Here is a 20,319-nt window from a genome sequence, read left to right on the forward strand (position 1 = left end):
AACTTTTCTGGCCTAGTGGTTCTTGAGAAGGAATTTTTTTCTTATACAGTAAAGCATGCTTATAGCGAAACAAGCCTATAATGAATTGACACTTACAGCAAAGCGATTTTCATTCCCCATGACTTTAAAATATATTGTAAACTTAATGGATATAAGCAATTACACTTACAACAAAGCAAAATCGTCCGTCCCAGGCACTTTGTTATAAGCGTGTTTTACTGTACATTCCCATGTTTACAAAACTTTGATCCCCTATTGTGGCCGCACCCTACCCCTGAAGGTCATGATCTGGACAAAGTTGAATCTACACTAAGTAATGAAGTTTCACATAATTTTAAACTTTTCTGGCCCAGTGGTTCTTCATCAGAAGAAGATTTTTGAAATAACATTAAATTTTCGCTCATTCTTATCTCCCCTTAAAAGAAGGTTTGGCCCTTCATTCGAACAATTGTTTTACACAAGAAAGAATATTTTGCATGAGAAATAAAACTCTTTGTGTTTCTAGATATTTCATCACATCTCTAGTGTGTTTCTTCTTATTTTAACTAAGATAATGATGATTTAATTATGACTTCAATTTTGTACAGGCCTTTGTATGATAATTCTACCCTGAGGGGTATCACAGTTTACCTGTCTTCAACAAGTCAGGTGATTGTTCACAGTGAGTACTTTTCAAGCATAATTGATCAAGTTCATTTCTGCCTACTGAAAATACTGATCTTGAGCAAATTAATAGGAGTTCCAAGTGAAATTTGTAACAAACCATGTTAAAAGACTTTTGGCTGTATCCTTTTGTAATTATAGATATAGATCAAAGACAAGATAGTGAGTAAACTTATTTTTTTCTGGGAGGGATAACAGTCTTGCTGTAGTATGAATTAGTGTAAAATCCTAAAAAGTCTTCAATTAAAAAAAATTGTCTTATAATTCCACTTTAATTTTGACTCAAGTAGATGTTAGAGAGAGAGAGATTACTCCAGGTATATAGCCCCATGCAAAATATACATTTCTGTGATAGCAAATTCTCAGGAGACAATTTTTGAAAAGCAATTTTCCTCCATGCATTGTTTTCAGAAAACTCAAAGCTGAAAATTTAAAATTTATACCCATGTCAACATAATGCAACTTTTATCTATATTGATAAAAATGTACATTAAAAAAAGTATGATTAAATAGCTAAATCAAAGTGTTTTGAATAGCAAAACCAAGCTATATCAGTATAGCTAATTCAACTACAGAGCTTAATCAATTTTTGAAGATTGTGCAAGACCTGTTTTAATTCTTAATCATTCTTAAAATATTTATATCACCATTCCTGATTCAAGGAAGAGCTAGAGCTGTATGTTGTGGGAAGATCGGTAAATACTAATGATGACAAGTGGGAAACGACCGGGTTAATATTCACAAATTTTAGGAGTTTTCAACATTTAAGACCATCCAGACATAACTCCTTCCCCTTTTCCCCCTTCCCAGCCCCAGGCTTGTTTATTTATACAAATTATTTATAACTTGTTTTGGTTTAAAATAAATTGTGAATAATACAAAAATGTACATGTCCACAAAGTATAATGGCGGGTAGACTCTGAATAATTTTCATTTCCTAATTCTAGGAGGGTGGACTGACCCTAGGGGGTCCTGAATAAAATGTCAAGCAGATTATCACTAACACACTTTTGACGCAGGTCATAATGTGATCATTTCCAGTTTCAGGATGAGGATGACTTCAAGGGGTCATAACCTTTATACCATTTAATGCATAATGACTTGAGGGACAATATCATATATGGTTAAGGGGAGAGTTTTCAACCATTTTCAAGATACAATGTATATGATCATTTGAAGTTTTAGGGGTTGGGAATGACCTCTGGGGGGTCATGACCCCATATATCCTATAAAGTGTGTTATAATACAAAGATGACTTAGGGGCTTTTGCTCTAATGAAAGCTATTTTATTGTTTCTGGTTCCAAAGATCGAGTGGAATGACCCCAGGGACTTGCTTCATTGTATAATTGTGGCATTCCAATGATCTTTGACCCTTTTCCACCTACAGGCCCCTAACCATTTTCATTTTCGATTATTTTACCCCGTTCTAGTCGCCCGTGTGGCACAGTGGTTAGAACGTCTGCTCTAGAGTCGTGGAGTAAGGAGTTGATCCTTAAGTCGCGGGTTCGAATCCACTGCGGGGCGTGGAGACCAGTTCTTCGGATGAGACTGTATAAACCGAGGTCCCTTATTGCAGTAGTTGTTGGCACAAAAAAGACCCCTCTTTGCTCAATGGCCCTAAGTGTCGACCATAGGTTAAAATCAGCAGCCCTCCACCGGCAAGTGATGGCGTCTCCATATGAGTGAAAAATTCTCGAGAAGGACGTTAAACAACAAACAAACCCTGTTCTATACTAAACGTTTAAAATAATATATTCATAATGTACTTACCGCCTGTTATAGGTACTGTTAACTTGATAGAATAATAAATCCATTTAAAACACACACTAAATATTAATAATCCCAGAGGTAATAGTGATGTACATACACCATTAGATAGAACGTTCTATTATGGAACGCCATAGCTGCCTTATGTTGTTATTTCATGAAAAGATGGTGCTTTTTTATGTTATGCTGTGGTTATTTCATGTGAAGATGGTGCTTTATTATGTTGTGCTGTGGTTATTTCATGTGAAGATGGTGCTTTATTATGTTATGCTGTGGTTATTTCACGTGAAGGTGGTTTTTTATGTGAAGGTGGTTTTTCATGTGAAGGTGGTTTTTTATGTGAAGGTGGTTTTTCATGTGAAGGTGGTTTTTTTATGTGATGGTGGTTTTTCATGTGAAGGTGGTTTTTGATGTGAAGGTGGTTTTTCATGTGAAGGTGTTTTTTCAAGTGATGGTGTTTTTTTTATGTGAAGGTGTTTTTTTTTTATTTAATATGATGGTGTGGTCACACGGAACTCCTAATATTTTTGAAGACTGAGTTTAACACTGAGCTTAACCGCTATTATCTTGAAACAAATAGTCAATATAACTAAAATCATTTTAATATGCCATTGCTAGTTCTTCTTTTTTCCTTGGCGCTTGGTTTCAGGATGGTGTATTTTGTGTATTATATATTTTTTTTAGCTCTGTCTGAATAAACTCGATAACATAAGAATAAAAAAAAATCACTGAAATAAGCAAGTTTTAAAAATGACATATAACTTTATATAAAAAAAAGAGTGAAGGTACGACAGTTGCAATCTTTGATTTTATGTGGTGCCCGGCTTGGTTCACACTTGATTTTAATCAATATCTACACTTTTCCTACCAGTTTCGGGCAGGGTTTCGGGTAAAATCTACATTTAAAAATGATTCAATAACGCCTTTCAATCGTCTGCCAATTCGAACTTGCCGTATAAAATATGCAGTAAACAAAAACCTCCTGATACCTAGCACTGAAAGTGAAGGCAATGGAAGTGATGATTTTTAACTAAATAAAATGTAGAGGCGTCCCGGAATAAGGAGAACAAGTTTGGCGCGGTTTCTGACCTCCTTAGATTTTCCAAAGATGGCAACTGTCGTACATGTACTTACACTCTTACTATACAGAGTAATATGACATTTTTTAAACGTTAATATATAGAGTAATATGACATTTTTTAAACTGGATAATTTCAGTGATTTTTTTTAATTTTTATGTTTTTGAGTGTATTCAGACATACGTACAAAAAAAATCATAATGCACAAAATACAGCATTTTGAAACCAAGTGCCTATGGAAAAAAGGGGAACTAGCAATGGTGTATTAAATGATTTTAATTACATCGACTATTTGTTTTATTTTCAAAATTTCGAGATAATAGCTGTAAAACTCAGTGTTAAACTCAGTCTTCAAAAAATATGAGGAGTTCCGAGTGATAACTTCACATCAAATACAAAAAAAACCATCTTCACATTAACAACCACCATCACATGAAAAACCACCTTCACATAAAAAACCATCATCACATGAAAAACCACCTTCACATGAAAAACCACCTTCACATGAAATAACCACAGAATAACATAATAAAGCACCATCTTCACATGAAATAACCACAGCATAACATAATAAAGCACCACCTTCACATGAAATAACCACAGCATAACATAATAAAGCACCAGCTTCACATGAAATAACCACAGCATAACATAAAAAAGCACCATCCTCTCATGAAATAACCACATAAGGCAGCTATGGCGTTCCATATTCTATCGTTAAAATGACATTGTCCTACGGACCCAGTTGAATGATAGAATTCGTTCCGTGTATTGGCAATGTTGCAAAATAAACACGGGCGATAACTCGAACTCTGTGCATTTTCTATGAACAATCTAGAGAGTTCCGAATGTCAACATGGCGTTAAATTTGAAGCGAGGAAAAAACGCTGAGAAAATGAGTTGAAATTTCGTATTTATGAGGATTATTTTTTAGGTTAAAAGGCATATACAATCTCAAAAAGGTTTGTTATGATTAATTTGGTAGTTATTTTCAGTGCAACTCCTTTTGTATTCTTCAAAATCATTTCGGAGTGGATCCACTCCGATTTGCTACATTGCAAGTATATGGGACGTATTCTAACTGTGGTGAGGGCTTGTCCCGAGACACAGTTAGATTATAAATTCTAACTAATACACCATGTGCAAAACAATAATGATAACGGTAAAAGTAGTGCTAGCAGTGTGACGTAATTCCATGCACGAGTCTAGAAATTTTCCAAACAGGTGTACATTTGTAAAATTTATATTATAATTACATACATTTTTTTTCATAAGTTTGTGTTATCTATTCTAAATATGACAGGAAAACGGGTGAATCGTGGGTGGGGTTTGATTTTTGAGAAAGTTGATTGGGTCAAGATTAGGAAAGGGGTTCTCCGAGTCCTACCCAAATACTGATAAAAATTTGCACAAGTCATTTTGGCATCTAATTTTTTTTAAGTTCATCAAAAAAGCTATGAACTAAAATAATAATATTTGTTGTTTTGACAATAAATTCAAGAAGTTCCAGTTATGGGTAGAAAATTAACCACCCCCCTTTTTTTTTTTACACAAATCTTTCAAAAATTCCCTCTTTATCAGAATTTACATTATTAGGTTATATCAGACTGGTAATGAAATATTTACATGCGCGAATCTAAAGGGGGGGGGGGGTCCGGAACCTATATACGAAATCTATATACGAAAGCAACTAAAAGTGACCTTGGACCCCCCCCCCCCCCTAGAAAACACGGACCCCTGTTAATTTGGTACGAAAATTTACACACATGAAGCTTAAAAAGTGAGCAGCCAAACCCCCCTCTCCCCCACCACCACCACCATGAAATAGGTATTCACATTTGGGAGAGGAGTTTAAGTGGGTTTTTTTTTCTTGTCAAGAAATTTCTGGGTTGGATCCCTCTGGAAAAAATTCCTGGATCCTCACCTGATCTACATAAGAGGCCCATATGGGCTGCATGTTAACCTGAGCATTTTATGCTTGATTTAAATGTGTGCTTCTTCCCTGGTTACCAGAATTTGAAGGAGAGCAGTCAGAGCACATTTCAGGGACGTAGCAACGTTTTTGAAAGTGGGGGGGGGGGGGGGACAGCCAGTGAAAAAAAATTCAACTTACCTGAAAAAATTTGACAAGCCAAAAAAAAATTTTTTTTTCAAAACTCAAAAATCCTATTTCGTGGGGTGGGGTGGGGGTGGGTTCCAACTTCTTTCAGTACCCCAATTTTATATGTACACTACTACATTACCTTTATTTGACTATAATGCAACAAAAGGGGGGGGCAACCAACCTTTCATGAACATTTTCAATAGTAAAAAGTTATGTTTCGAAAAGAGTGGGGGGGGGGGCAGGCCCCCTCTGCCTACCCCCCCCCCCCCTCAATGCTACGTGCCTGCATTTAGAGGCAAACGCATTAGTGCGGGATTTACTGTCTTATGACAGCATCTATTTTTGTTTGTTTGTTTGTTTTTTGTTCTCAGGAAATTTGGGGCTGGAAATTTTTTTGACTGAGGTGTGGTACTTACCGAGTGCCATAGGTCCTGTCAACTTCACGAAATAAAATCCAATTAAAACACACAATGAATTAATTCCTACTGATATACGTGTAATGATGTGCACCATGTGCAATCTAAAAATTGTTAATGGTAAAACTAGTACTAGTACTAGTAGGGTGACGCAAGCCAAATGTGATGTAGAAATTTTCAAAAAAGGTGTTCACATACATGTACAGTACAAGAACAAATTTTAAATTATCATAACAAATGATGTTTTGCCATCTAGGCCTATTTCCAAAAACAGGCAAATTGTGTGTGGGTGTTTGCACATTTTGATAAATTATTAAAAACGCTTTGTACTAAAGTAATATTTCCCAGATAGCAAGACTACATCGGGCCAACGTTGGTTGATGGTTGGTAGGTTGGTATAGTGTTGGCGTTGGGCGGTAAATGTTGGCCCAGCATTGGCCCAACGGATGATATGTTGGCGTGAAAGCTGGTCCATCGGTGTTGGGTATGCGATGTTGGGCCAATGTTGGTCCATTGTAGTAAATGTTGGCATGAAACATGACCATTATATGTTGGGCATTTGATGTTGGCCCAACGTAGGACCAACCAAGTAGATGTTGGCTTAAAACAAAGCCACTGTGTGTTGGGATGTAATGTTGGCCCAACATAGGGCCAACCAAGTAATTTTGACATGAAACACATGAAATGTGTGTTGGTCCAGTGTTGGCCCAACGTAGTAAATTTTGATTATAATAAGGTATTGATATGACTTTCAAAGTTGGCCCAGCGTTGGTTCAACGGAGTGAATATTGGAATAAAAACAACTTTCATTAACATACATATTGGTGATCTGTTAATTACACATATTAAATTTGTATCTTTTAGAACCACTTAAGATTCTTTCAATAGAGACATCTCATCTTTCGTTAAAATATGATGAACGAGGGATTATCTTAATAGCCCATTTATTAATAATTTACAGTGTATGTGTTAATAAAAGCGAAAAATTATTCCAGAACCTTATTTGTGAAAATAAGATTTTTAATACTTATTTATGTTTGTAATTTGTGTCCGAGACCATCGCAAATACATGTAGAAGTTTTAATTATTCTGCACAGTATATAATTTTGTAGATTCTATATTTAGCATCATGTAACTTAAAGTGCTTGAATTTTAGAGCTCCAAATAATTAGGTCAGTGGTATTCTCTATTGAGAAGTTCAGTGGTGAAATCCACTGGCCCAGCAGGTGACTGGCCGGTTTCCTAGGAAACAGGCATCCTAATCAGCTCTGTTTCGTAAACTCGGAGAAAATGGATTGTTTTAGCCCTTGAAATGTAAGTATAGTTGTTTTAGGTGTGATTGATAGAATTTTATCTCTGTGAAAGTTTTAACTTGAGCATAGTTTGTACAATTGAACAAATTATTCAAGAATTGCAATTTTCAAAAATATGCATGTATATTTACTAGTAATCTGGTTAAGTTATAACTTATAAGTAGTAAGTGACATCATTTTTGAACGGATTAAACTGATATATTTTTTATATCATTTATAGCATCTGGTGGGGAGAAAACCCTTTGTGTTACAAGACCATTGATGTTTGGAATTTAATGGACAGTGAGTGATTTATCTCAATTATCAGTGTGAGAGACATGGATTTTACAGACAAAGAAACAAGAACAGCCCGGCCCGGCGGCGAACAGGAAAAAAGGATTGAATGGTTCAGCAGTAATATGGACAGGAGAACATTCCAAAGTTTCACAAATTTGAACACTGGGACTCTTATTTTAGAGGAATATTATATAGTGACTGAAGTGATATGGGATAGACTTGAGAAAACACTGAACTACCTTTTATTTCCCTCTGTTGATTTCATTCCATAGGAGTGACAAAAAAATAAAACATTTGTTTGAGGAACCATGCAGGATTTATTCAATCAATTGTGTTTTACTCGTAATTATGGAAATAAAAAGGTTACAGGAATTCATATTGTTGAACTAAAATAATTCAATCGCCGATCATTTGCCAACATGTTTATGGAACGTAGGGCCAACGTTGGTCCAACATTCATTCTTAGCTTTAAAAAAACATTGAACCAACATTGAGCCAACAGGAAGTTAAACGTTGGGCCATTGTTGGGCCAATGCCAGATAACCAACCATCGAATGTTGGCCCAACTTGCTGGTTGAACGTAGGGCCGATGAGCAAGATGATTTTGGGCCAACGCATAAAACTGACAGAGGGCCAGCATAATTTTCACCGTTGGGCTTGCGTTGGCCCAACGTAAGCTTGCTATCTGGGTTGTTGGTGAGAAAATAAATTTTAAAAGTTCAATTATGGGCCAAAAATTTATATCCCCCCTTTTATCAAAACCTATTTTACATCATTAATTAAATTCTGTTATTTCAGACTGGTAATGAATTAAGTAAAGGAAATACCTATAAGAGGCTCATAGGTCACATGGTCACCAGAGCATTTTATGCTCGATTTGACGAATACATGTACCGTGTAAATTATAGAATTATTTTGACTTTTTCCTTGGTAAGCCCAGTATGAAGGAGTGTGCATTTAGAGGCAAACACCTTAGTGCGGGTATTATTGTCTCATGACAGCATCTAGTAATATCATTAAAAATATGATTTATTTAACACCCCCCCCCCGCAATAAAAAAAACACGTGTTTTTGTTTAAAACCCTTTCCAAGTTTACAGATAATCTCCCCAATAAATCTGAGGAATGTTAAGTAGTTTCAAATGTATTTTGTCTCAAGATTTGTACATGTACAAATTCATATTACAAGTACAAGCGTTTTGTTATTGACAAAGATGTACATGTACAAAATGATACAGGTATTACTGCTAAAGTCAATTAATTCTGCGTACATAATAGAGTTACTCTTACTTGTGATTTGACGGCTCATATCGGCCATCGTATGTTAGCGCAATAGTTGTGGACAACCAACTTGTTATCTATCGTGTGACCGTAACAAATACTCATTGCATCTGATGAGTATAGGGTGTTTTTTTAAATAGTAAAGTACCTGCATTTCCTGTAGCACCATGATAAAAAATGTTTGCATCCTGCTTAATCATTTACACTCGTTGGTGTTCTTTGGTACCTGTCGCGAAAAGAAAGGACGCGTTCTGACATAAACCAATTTAATTTTGATTGAACAAAAGTAGAGAAACTGAATATAAATAATATTGAAAAAAAAACTTTCCTGACCTGCTTGTTGACTTACAGGGGATGGCTGAGGGTAGAGGTGAGTTTGATGTGGGAAAGGAGGTTTTTCTTCTTAACTAAGTATTCAAGTCCTTCACTATATTGTCATGTGATGTCTGAGTAATTTTAAGTAGTTTTTTTTAAATATATTTTTTGCCGAGAAAATCAAAGATATTTTCTTAATAATTCCATTTATTAGCTGTATGCTGAGTCACAGAATTAAGTCTTTTAAAACAATATTTTATTGATTAAGTAGCATTTGAAGATAAAATTCGAAAAATACGTCCGTATGTTCCCATTTTGCACAAATTTGAAAATCAGTTGAAGTCAAAAGAATATTCTACTTATTACTAAGATAATGGATAATTTAATCCTTTTATATATATATAGCACTAAAAACCAACAACACTGTATATCCTAAGTGTCGGATCTACTAACTAGATACAAGGTCACAGATGGAAATTTATATAAAGTTGTTTTTGCTTCTCTATTTCCTTTGTTTTTATGACTTCTTAACTTTTTTCTTTGTCCTGCGGAAGGGACAGGCCGTCCCGAAAATTTGACAATTATTATTGTTCGTGTCGTTGGTCATATTTAGTGCTTTATATATATATATATATATATATATATATATATATATATATATATATATATATATATATATATATATATATATATATATATATATATATATATATATAGATTAAAAATCAACTTCTCCTTAAATACAGTTTTTATAATTAGCCTTACAAAGACGATATTGTTACAAGCCTTGTCTGCTGGAACCATAACATATTGTTCATGTGGCCTTTCTAATTATTTTATCACCTCCGAGTAAAGGATAGGATGGATGGATAGATAGGATAGAACCATTGTCAGGTTGTTGCAAAGAAACCGAAATTTTATATACATACATAACAATAAAAGTCACACCCTTTGTACCCTTTATTCATGATGCAATCCTAGCCTGGCTCTTCTTATGATGACCAACGAATGATGCCAATATGATCATTACCCAAATCATTCGCAGAAGATTATACATTTTAGCAGCAAAAACATTGACATTTTAATCCTCGGGTCCCAAAAGCAATCATAAGCAGTCCTTTCATTAGTCCAACAATTAGCGCAAGTACATGTACTAGCATATTAACCAAAAATATATTCAAATTATTGTACGATAATCAAACATCTCATTAAGCACTGGAGGCAGTGGATCTCCAAAGGCAATCCTAGCCAAGCTCTAGTTCAATCCAAACAAGATGATAATATGATCACTCCATTCCAAACCCTTCTCTCGTTATCAAACAGAATAAAAATAAATAAATGAAAATAATTTTTTTTAAAAAAAAGGCCATATTCTTTGTACCTGTGACCCTAAATTAGTCACAGCCAAAATTATTCTTTGACTAATATATAGCGCAAAAATGAACATCCAAAACTTTTTGTGTTAGTTCCCAGAAACCAAAGCGGGAAGTTTCGATAATGGGTATCAATAGAGCGCTTTCCCTTACATTTATGACCCATTTCTTTATTTATAGTATAGGACTGTCAAAAATAAACCGGGTCTACTAGAGGTCTCTGAGAAGTCATGTACGGAAAGTATAGCGCTTTTTCATTACATGACATATTTCAGAATCCTTCACAAAAAGCGTTTCTGATTGTCTATTGTCATTTCCTTTTCCTCTTATATTTTTTCTTGAAAATATCTTCATTTTTTATTGAATTTTCAATAAATTAATCAAACTGACATTCAACCTTCTGGAAATGTGTAACTGGAGATGATCAGATATGGTAAGGTTGCTAATGACATAGGCTGGATAGTTGGTAAGGTTGATAATGACATTGCTAAGCTTGATAAATGGTAAGGTTGATAATGACATTGCTAGGCTAGGCTTATAGTTGGTAAGGTTGATAATGACATTGCTAGGCTAGGCTTATGGTTGGTAATTTAAGGTTGATAATGACATTGCTAGGCTTATAGTTGGTAAGGTTGATAATGACATTGCTAGGCTTATAGTCGGTAAGGTTGATAATGACGTTGCTAGGCTTATAGTTGGTAAGGTTGATGATGACATTGCTAGGCTTATAATTGGTAAGGTTGATAATGACATTGCTAGTCTAGGCTTATAGTTGGTAAGGTTGATAATGACATTGCAAGGCTAGGCTTATAGTTGGAAAGTTTGATAATGACATGGCTAGGCTAGGCTTATAGTTGGTAAGGTTGATAATGACAATGCAAGGCTAAGCTGGATAGTTGGTAAGGTTGATATTGACATTGCTAGGCTTGATAGTTGGTAAGGTTGATAATGATACTGCTCAGGTAGATCGTAATAAACATTTAATGCTTAAAACATCAAAAATTCAATTGATCACCAATTTGTCACATGTAAAAATAATCATTATCGTTTCTACAGAGACAATATCTGCTCAGTGTGCACGCTGTGAAATACAGGAAGAAAATGAAGATTGTAAGCACTTTTTCCTTCCTTTTTTCAATATTAAATTAATTAAAGGGGAAACATATAATCAAATAGCCATTATTTTTAACAAACCTGGGTCAAATTGTCAAGTGAGCTGTAATGATCAATGTTTGTTCATTGTCACCGTCTTCCTTGGAAGACGGTACACAGGGGCTTGCTCCCGGCGTGTAATAATTATTTATTAAAAAAATCATATACGTTAATACGAAAACTACACAAGGGAGGACGCCTATTTTTTTAGAAGGAAGAACGTATAAATATTTAAGGGCAGATATCGGTAACGAAAAACACTTTGAAAATTCTCTAGAACATCGAGTCATAGACGATAAAATAAATTTGAAAGATTCAATAGTGCATTCAAGTTTGTCAACACTATTCTAAAGATAAAAGGAAAGCTAGATTCTAAATTCTATCATAAATATATTTGTGGTTCGAAAGCAATCAAGCTAACATTTTCAAAATACATGTAATATTTGAAAAAAAAAATATGTACAATTCATGACCCTAAAAGCAACGGTCCGCTCACAATAGCTTGGGATCCAAACTTTTCACGGGTTTTTAAAGAAATATATTTAGGACACCTCCCTTCACTCCCGTATAAAAAAATGCATTTGAACAGCCTGATACTATTGTACACTGAGTTTATTGAGACGTTTGTTTAAACTCTGACGTCATTTATAGGTTCACCTGACTGCTGGGATGCAAGATCTAAGATTGTCTCCTATTCTTTAGTTTCCGGGGATGATCAATCAAAACAGCGTAGTAAGTTTTTTTTTTTTTTTTTGTTAATTTTTCAATTCAAATTCATTAAAGTTAATGTTGGGCAACTGATCTCACCTATAGAGTTTCCAGAACTTCGCCTTTTTCATCATACTCTTAATTTGTTTGTTTGTTGTTTGACGTCCCTTTAGAGATTTTTTCACTCATATGGAGAAGCCACCACTTGCCAGTGGATGGCTGCAAATTTAAGCTTTTACTCGGCACTGAGGGCCATTGAGCAGTGAAGATCTTTTTCGTGCCAGCACCTAATGGGACACGGGACCTCAGTTTATAAGTTCTCATCAAAAGGACTTATATTCATAATTTGACATTCATTCCGGTTGTGGAACATCATGATCTTGCTTTTCCTAATTGTTTTAATTTCAGTAGGTAATATTCAGGCGTTATATAAAAATTGAATTGTTTAAACGAATTTAATTTGATATTTTGAATTTAATATCAGGTCAAATTGTTCAAATATGGAATATGCAATATATGTTAGAAATTCTTTTTCACTATACTTGACCTGACCTCAAGCAGTCAAATTTGGCAATAATGATTTGATGATAATGTATAAAGCTCTATACCAAAACTGAAATTTATTAACCCTTGAATTGGTTCGGGTTTCAGGATGGGCTAAGTTGGTCATTTATTGAAACTACATTACACATTTGAAATTCTTGCTCTTTACACCTAGACATTAAGCAAAAAATCTGATTGCATGATTATAGTGAGTACTAAACTCTTTATCAAAATTTTAAGGTTTATGTCACCTTGATTCAGGGTTCAGGTCCAACGCTGGGCTAAGTTTTCTTACATAATAAAAATGCACTACACCTTTAGAAATGCTGATTTTGAACCAGAAAGCACTCAAGTATTTGAATTACAACCTATCATTATTTTAAATGCTTTTGATTTCTAGCTTTAGCTCTAAAGTATCTTATTCTTTCCTTTCTTCGCTCGCCAGGAAATGAAGACCAATATAAGACGCCTTCCGATAATTCCAAAAATACACAGGTCAATGTATTTAACGGTTTGTATTGTCAAAAATTATATTTCTTGTTGTTCTTTTTTTTCCAGTTGTGTTTAACAGAACAATCATCCTACTTTCTGGAAAAAAGACCTGATTACATGATGAAAAACACTAACCTTTTTTATGAGAGGAAAATACAGTTAATTAAGACTTTGTATGACCATTGCCATCCGTTCTTTTTTTCATGTCGTGTTTTTCTCCCATCTACCATCCAGTTGTCGAAAAGTCTACATCTTTACACAATAAAATCCTCTATTACTGTAAATCACATTTTATTCCCGAGAATTTTACTTTCCCGTAATTACGCAAGGCCGACTGCACGATAAAATTTTATTTTTGCGTTTAATTCTACTAATAAGAATTAAATAGAACAATAACCAAAATTCATGAAATAAATACCAAATAACAATCTCGCGAAAATAAGGTGTCGCGAATGTTTAGTAATCTACAGTATCAAACCTGACACATTACTTCCACTCGAGCCCATGCCTTACATTGTATATATTAATCTGGTTCCCGAAAAGAGCAAGTCTTGCATATGGAAATTAAACTTGAATGCAGTTCACGTAATATTCATCTTTTTGACTGAAATATTACTGACAGCTGAATTGTTTTGTGTGTAAAGCCTGAAATAACTGAACATTTATTTTCAATAGATTGCCCTTTGTATGAAAATTTCAAAGAACAATTCCTTTTGCGTATGATTTAAATTCTGATATTTGATTTTTACAAAAGGTCACCCAATTACCTCTACAGATTGCTGGAGCAGTGGCTGTTCTATCAATGAAATGTACAATGACGTGCATATGTGACGGTACATATTGTCGTTTTGTAGATATCGTCGGCGACAATATGTACAGTCAAGGTCGGCATATATTGTCGTCGATGTATTGATTTGACGGATATTTAATACATGTATATACTTGGAGGTAATAGTTTTTTTTTTGTTCACTAGTAATGATTATTTGGAAATTATTCTTTGCTTTATTCTTATAAAGAATCATGTGCCGATATAATTCGTGTAGAGGTTGACATTTTAGTCACCTGAACTGGAAGTTCAAGTGAACTTTTCTGATCACATTTAATTTTGTCTGACCGTCCCTTTAGCTGTAAACTTTTCACAATTTCAGCTCCTTCTCAAGAACTACTGGGTCAATTACAACCAAACTTGTCACAAAGCATCCATGGACAAAAGGGATTCAAGTTTGTTCAAATAAAGGGCCATGTCCTCTTTCAAGGGAAGTTGTTAAGAATTAGTGAAAATTTAGTGACACCTTTTAAAAATCTTCTCAGGAACCACTGTCAGAAAAGAACTACTGGGTCAGAAGAGATGATACTTATGTAAAAGCTTCATTATATAGCGTACATTCAATATTGACGTGCTGGCACGAAAAAGGTCCCTCACTGCTCAATGACCCTTAGTGCAAAGTATAGCCCTCCACCGGCAAGTGGTGACGCCTACATACGAATGAAAAATTCTCGAGATGGACATTATAACAACAAATAAACAAACAAAAACAAAATCAATTTTGTTCAAATCATGACCCCAGGAGTAGAGTAGGCCCACAATAGGTGATCAAAGTTTTACATTAGAATACCGGTAAATACAGAACATCTTTAAAAATCTTCTCAAAAACCATTCAAATGTAGCACCGGTGCACCCCCCCCCCCCCGGCAGTTGAATATTTTTTTTTTTTTGTGCTTTTGGTAAATTCTGTTTGTTTAACTTGCATATGCTCTCAATTTAGTCCACAGGTAAAAATTTCATAAATAATTTACTCACCCGGTATGAAGTAACACCCGTTACTATATAAATGAATTTTTTTTTTTTTTTTTTTTTTTTTTTTTTTTTTTTTTTTTTTTTTTTTTTTTGCTTGTCAAAAAAAAAAAATTCTGATGACCCCCTGTGACGGTACATAATGTCGTTTTGTACATATTATCGTCGGTGACAATATGTACTTACCCTCACTGCACATATTGTCGTCCATCGGTATATATTGTCGCCGGCTGAAAAGTTACACATGTACATATTGTCGCTGGCGACATTATGTGCCTCACCCTCACGGTACATATTGTCGCCCCACAGATATTGCTGCTTACAGATTTCTTCTGTTGTGTTTGGTAGTTTTGTGAATGTAATTGGTGTGTGAATCTCACTGACGTGTCTCGTGTACTAGTTTATCGTCTGGTGTAACGACGAAAAGTGACCCCCGTAGAATATGGACCGGGGGGCCAAATTTCTACGTAGAAAAATGAACCGATGGACGACAATATGTGCAGTGAGGGTAGGCACAATATGTACAAAACGACAATATGTACCGTCACAGCATATCAATAATGCACTATTTGATCTACTATCAATCCTATTTTGAATGAATACTTGCACAGATATAAATATAAACAATAAAATGTCTTTCTTTGTTTGTTAGTACGGGAATTAACGTTGCAGCTATTGCAGAAAAAATTACATAACCCGCTTACGCGGGCTATGCATTTTTTTCTGCAACAGCTGCAAAATTAATTCCAGCACTAACAACCAAAGAAAGCAGTTTATTGTTTAATTTTATACATCTCTGATTTTTTTTCTTGGTTTTGTTTCGTTTTGTTTGTTTTTTACAATCTTTCAAAAGGATTAATTACAGTGTAGTTCATATTACATGAAGTAAGCTGTGCCAAAGAAGGGAACTATTGATATACACATGTTTACGTATTTATTGTAAATTATCTAAACGAAACGGATAAGCGCAAATTAATTAAACTGGTTTTCAGTCCTAGCTTTCGTCGCTCGATTTTGTTCTAAATTTTGTCTTAACAGATTTTGATTTACTTAGATCAACAAATTTTGCGACATTTTCGTGAGATAGTCATCTGGTTTTTATAATCTACGAAAAAAACCACGAGGTTTTTTTTTTTTTTTTTTTTATATCATCACACATATAAATCTTGAATACACGTATATATATAAATATATGCGAAAATGAACTTTCCGAAAGTAGACGGTCTAGTGCAACGACGAAAAAATACATTTATGGTAAAAAAAAAAACCCCAAAACTATTTACATATCGCATACATTGTATACGGATAAAGGAAAACGGATTTAGCCCTTATTATTAGTGTCCAAACAAAAAGGTTCTGAATCAACCTTGGTGGGGAGAGGTATGGCGAATATTTACTGGATATATATATATAGTTCTGTATGAAACAAAATATGATTGAGGCCCGTTTTTTCCCGTTTTTATTTCCAACCCTGTGCAACCCAACTAAATATAATTAGTGCAGTTTAAACAGAAAATCTAATTTCAGACTCAGTTCCCCTGGAGGTCATTTTGATTGGACCCCGTAGTGCTGGAAAAAGTGCGACAATTAACACCATAATAGGAGAGAATGTGGCAAGATCAACGACAGGCCTCAGTTCCGAATCAACTACCAAGAACATCACCAAATATCCTGTAAAAGATCTCAACATTACTTTAGTGGACACACCAGCATTAAAAGAATCAGTAATTAGGAAACTAAATCGTACACTAACAGGAAGTGACGTCATAGGGTTTGTTATTCCTGCTCAAAGAATACAAGAGGAAGAGATATCATGTGTCAGGATTTTTCTAAAAACTTTTAAAGATTTTTTTCCTAGAAGTTTAATTATACTTACGAGAGGAAACAACTATCACGCAGATGACTTTGATTGGGAAGCTATAGAGGAATTATTCAAGTTATATAAAGCAGTTGAACAGAGAATTGTTGTATTCGAAAACAAATTTGAAACACAACAGAAAAGAAAAGATCAGATCGAGAAGTTCCTGTGTACTATAAATAAATGTAAAGCTTTACCTCGGCTGTCAAGCGTTGACAAATTTGTTAAGCTAAAATCTGCAGTTGCATTCCATGTTGTTGCATGTATTGAAGAAAGTTGCAAATTCATATTTCAAACAGGTATTGAAACGATTGGAAGGATTTTTATTGATATCTCAGAGTGTGTCAATGCTCTTCGAAAGTCTGTTTTTTCAACTGCACCTTTGTTAAAGACTGTGAAGAAAGCTTTTCTAAACACTGTAGTTTTAATTCCACCTTTTACAATTGTACCTGTTATTGCATCTTCGGTGATCATGATGTCTTGTTACCATTCCATATTATGGACATATTTTCAACCTGATTCGTGCTTCATAAATTACATTTCTTGATTTTTTCCCCCCAATATTTGGCTCGAACACAGTTTCATGGCATCAAGTAGCTGAGTGAAGATATCCCATGCCTTGTTTATTATATACGAATACAAAATAAAATGAATTTTGTTGTAAAAAAAATGGAACATATGTGTAATGAAAATACTAGTTCTTATAATACTTGCTTTAACTTACTATTTAGAATGATGTACAGTATTGAAAGGTTAAGAGATCATACCAATTTTAAATATTAGATTTAAGGAAAGACCCAGTTAAATGGTGTTTGGAAGAGGGTGGAGAAGAGTTCTAACCCCCCATCCCCCTCTCTCTCTGAATCTTTTGCATGTGCCTTTTAGAACCAGGTAATCTGTGCATATTTTCTCTCTCTCCGGCTTGTTCAAACAGTTGAAATGTCTATGAGTTCTTCCAAAGTGAAACCAATTACTTTATAAATTGCGGGGAAAGGACGTATTGTTTTTAATTGTTATTAATTTGAGATAAGATCTCAAAGAACTGACAAAATGAGGTAAAATATTGTAATTTTTACGGAACACAATTACGTCACATCACACGAGTGATTTAACTTGAAAATTTAACGGAAGAAATACCGGTGTTATAGAGTAGGACTCCCCCACAGTAGGATTTCCCCTGAAAAATCGGGGAGGGGGGGGTATTCTGCTCTAGAGGAGAATTTTAGCAGGGAGAAATTCTACTGCAGTCCCTACCCCTTTTTATTATCAATCAAAGTTAGATTTCCTCCTCCTTAACGTTGTAATATAATTTCATTTTTAAGTGGTAGTAATCCAGTAAACATTATTTTAAAGGATGTGGATAGAATTTGTTTGATTTTTTAGAGAATTCGTTGCATTCTAGAATCTATAGGGGTACTGACCCCCCCCCCCCTTTTTTTTTACTTCCTTTCAGAGAAGCGATAATTAGGCACTAATACAACTATAGAAAATCAAAACGTCAATTGGTGTACTAGTTTAAGCTTAGAATATACTAGACATGGCCATATTCACCGTGTATATCCCAACATACGGGGTGTATGCTATGTTGTGCACGGGGTGTATGCTTTCGAAGCGATAGAAAGTGGGTTCCGAGGATCAGAGCAAGATTTACGTTTTGTGTTTATGATCAAATATCAGAACAAAGCTTAGCTTTATCATCACTTTCATATTACTGTGAAACACATGTTACTTATATAAATGTACATCTATGTATAGATTGTCTGTAAATAAAGTAGTTTCTCGACCTCCTTTCTATCGCTTCGAAAGCATACACCCCGTGCACAACGTACATAGCATACACTCTGTATGTTGGGATATACACATTGATATTGTGGATTATAAAATTACAAAGTTTAATTACCTTTATATATTGTAAATATAATTCATATAGTATTCATAATAGTTAATATCTTTTTCTTATTAAATAATACCAATTTTAAGAAATGAAATACCCCGGTATACTATGTGTAAGATATGCAGAGCATTAATTATGTGAGGGGGGGGGGGTCTATTCTAGTGTAAAATTCCCCTCTTGCAATTTCAGTGGGGGGAATTCTACTCTGAAGCCAGTTTTCCTCGCGAAGGGAATACTACTTTAGAGCTGGATTTCCGAGGAGGTTGTGCTCTAAGAGTCAGCTTTCCTGGGTGAAGGGGGGGGGGGGGGGTCCAACGGCATGTTATTATGAGTTTGCACCGCGTGGTTATACTTGCTTATGAAAACGCTGAATTAAGAGGGCTGGGTGGTTGTGGCCATTTTCAGACTATATTGATCTCCTTTAGAAGAAGAGCTCCATATAAAGATATAAAAATGGTCAAATTTTAAAACTAAAATGTATATTTTTGTTTGCCAAATGATAGTTGACAGCTTAAGATATCATATCTAAACAAGAGGCCCATGGGCCACAACGCTCACCTGAGTCAATATGGCCCTGTTGTTCTTCGTCAGCAGATTTTTCTCCTATATATTCATATGTAAAGTTTTGATCGCCTGTCACCAAACTTGAATCTATACTACCTGAGGACGTTTCCATATCAATATGACTCATCATGGCTTTGATGTTCTTGAGAAGAAGATTTTTTAAAGATATTTCCTATACATGTTCTATTGTAAAACTTTGATCCCCATTATGGCCCCACCCTACTACTGGAGGATGCCTTGAACAAACTTGAATCTACAATACCTGGATGCTTCCATATCAATATGACTAATCATGGCTTTCCTGTTCTTGAAAAGATTTTTAAAGATTTTTCCTATATATTCCTATGTAAAACTCTGATCCCACATTGTGGCCTCACTCTACCCTCAGGGGTCATTATTTGAACAAACTTGAATCTACACTACCTACGGATGATTCCATATTCAATATGACTAATCGTTGCCTTGTTATTCTGTAGAAAAAGATTTTAAAGATTTTTTTTTATATATTCCTATGTAAAACTTTGTTCCCTCATTGTGGCCCCACCCTACCCCCGGGGGTCATGATTTGAACAAACTTGAATCTACACTACCTGAAGATGATTCCATATCAATATGACTAATTGTGGCTTTGTTGTTCTTGAGAAGAAGATTTTTTAAGATTTTTCCTATATATTCCTATGTAAAACTTTGATCCCCCATTGTGGCCCCACCCTACCCCTGGGGGT

The 20,319-nt window shown here is 34.8% G+C and overlaps 1 long non-coding RNA gene across 1 annotated transcript in view; it reads right to left on the reverse strand.

The window, feature by feature from the left end:
* The window catches only part of LOC133205716 (uncharacterized), a 306,161-nt gene extending 290,788 nt beyond the window's left edge, over nucleotides 1–15,373 (reverse strand). The window contains exon 1 of the long non-coding RNA XR_009723645.1: nucleotides 15,302–15,373. This is a non-coding gene — a long non-coding RNA (uncharacterized LOC133205716). The remainder of the gene's footprint in view (nucleotides 1–15,301) is intronic.
* Between the last annotated feature and the right edge of the window lie 4,946 nt (nucleotides 15,374–20,319).

Source organism: Saccostrea echinata, unplaced genomic scaffold (genome assembly GCF_033153115.1).
Source record: "Saccostrea echinata isolate AGI-Se365-2 ecotype Australia unplaced genomic scaffold, CSIRO_AGI_Sech_v1 ptg000002l, whole genome shotgun sequence".
NCBI lineage: Eukaryota > Metazoa > Mollusca > Bivalvia > Ostreida > Ostreidae > Saccostrea > Saccostrea echinata.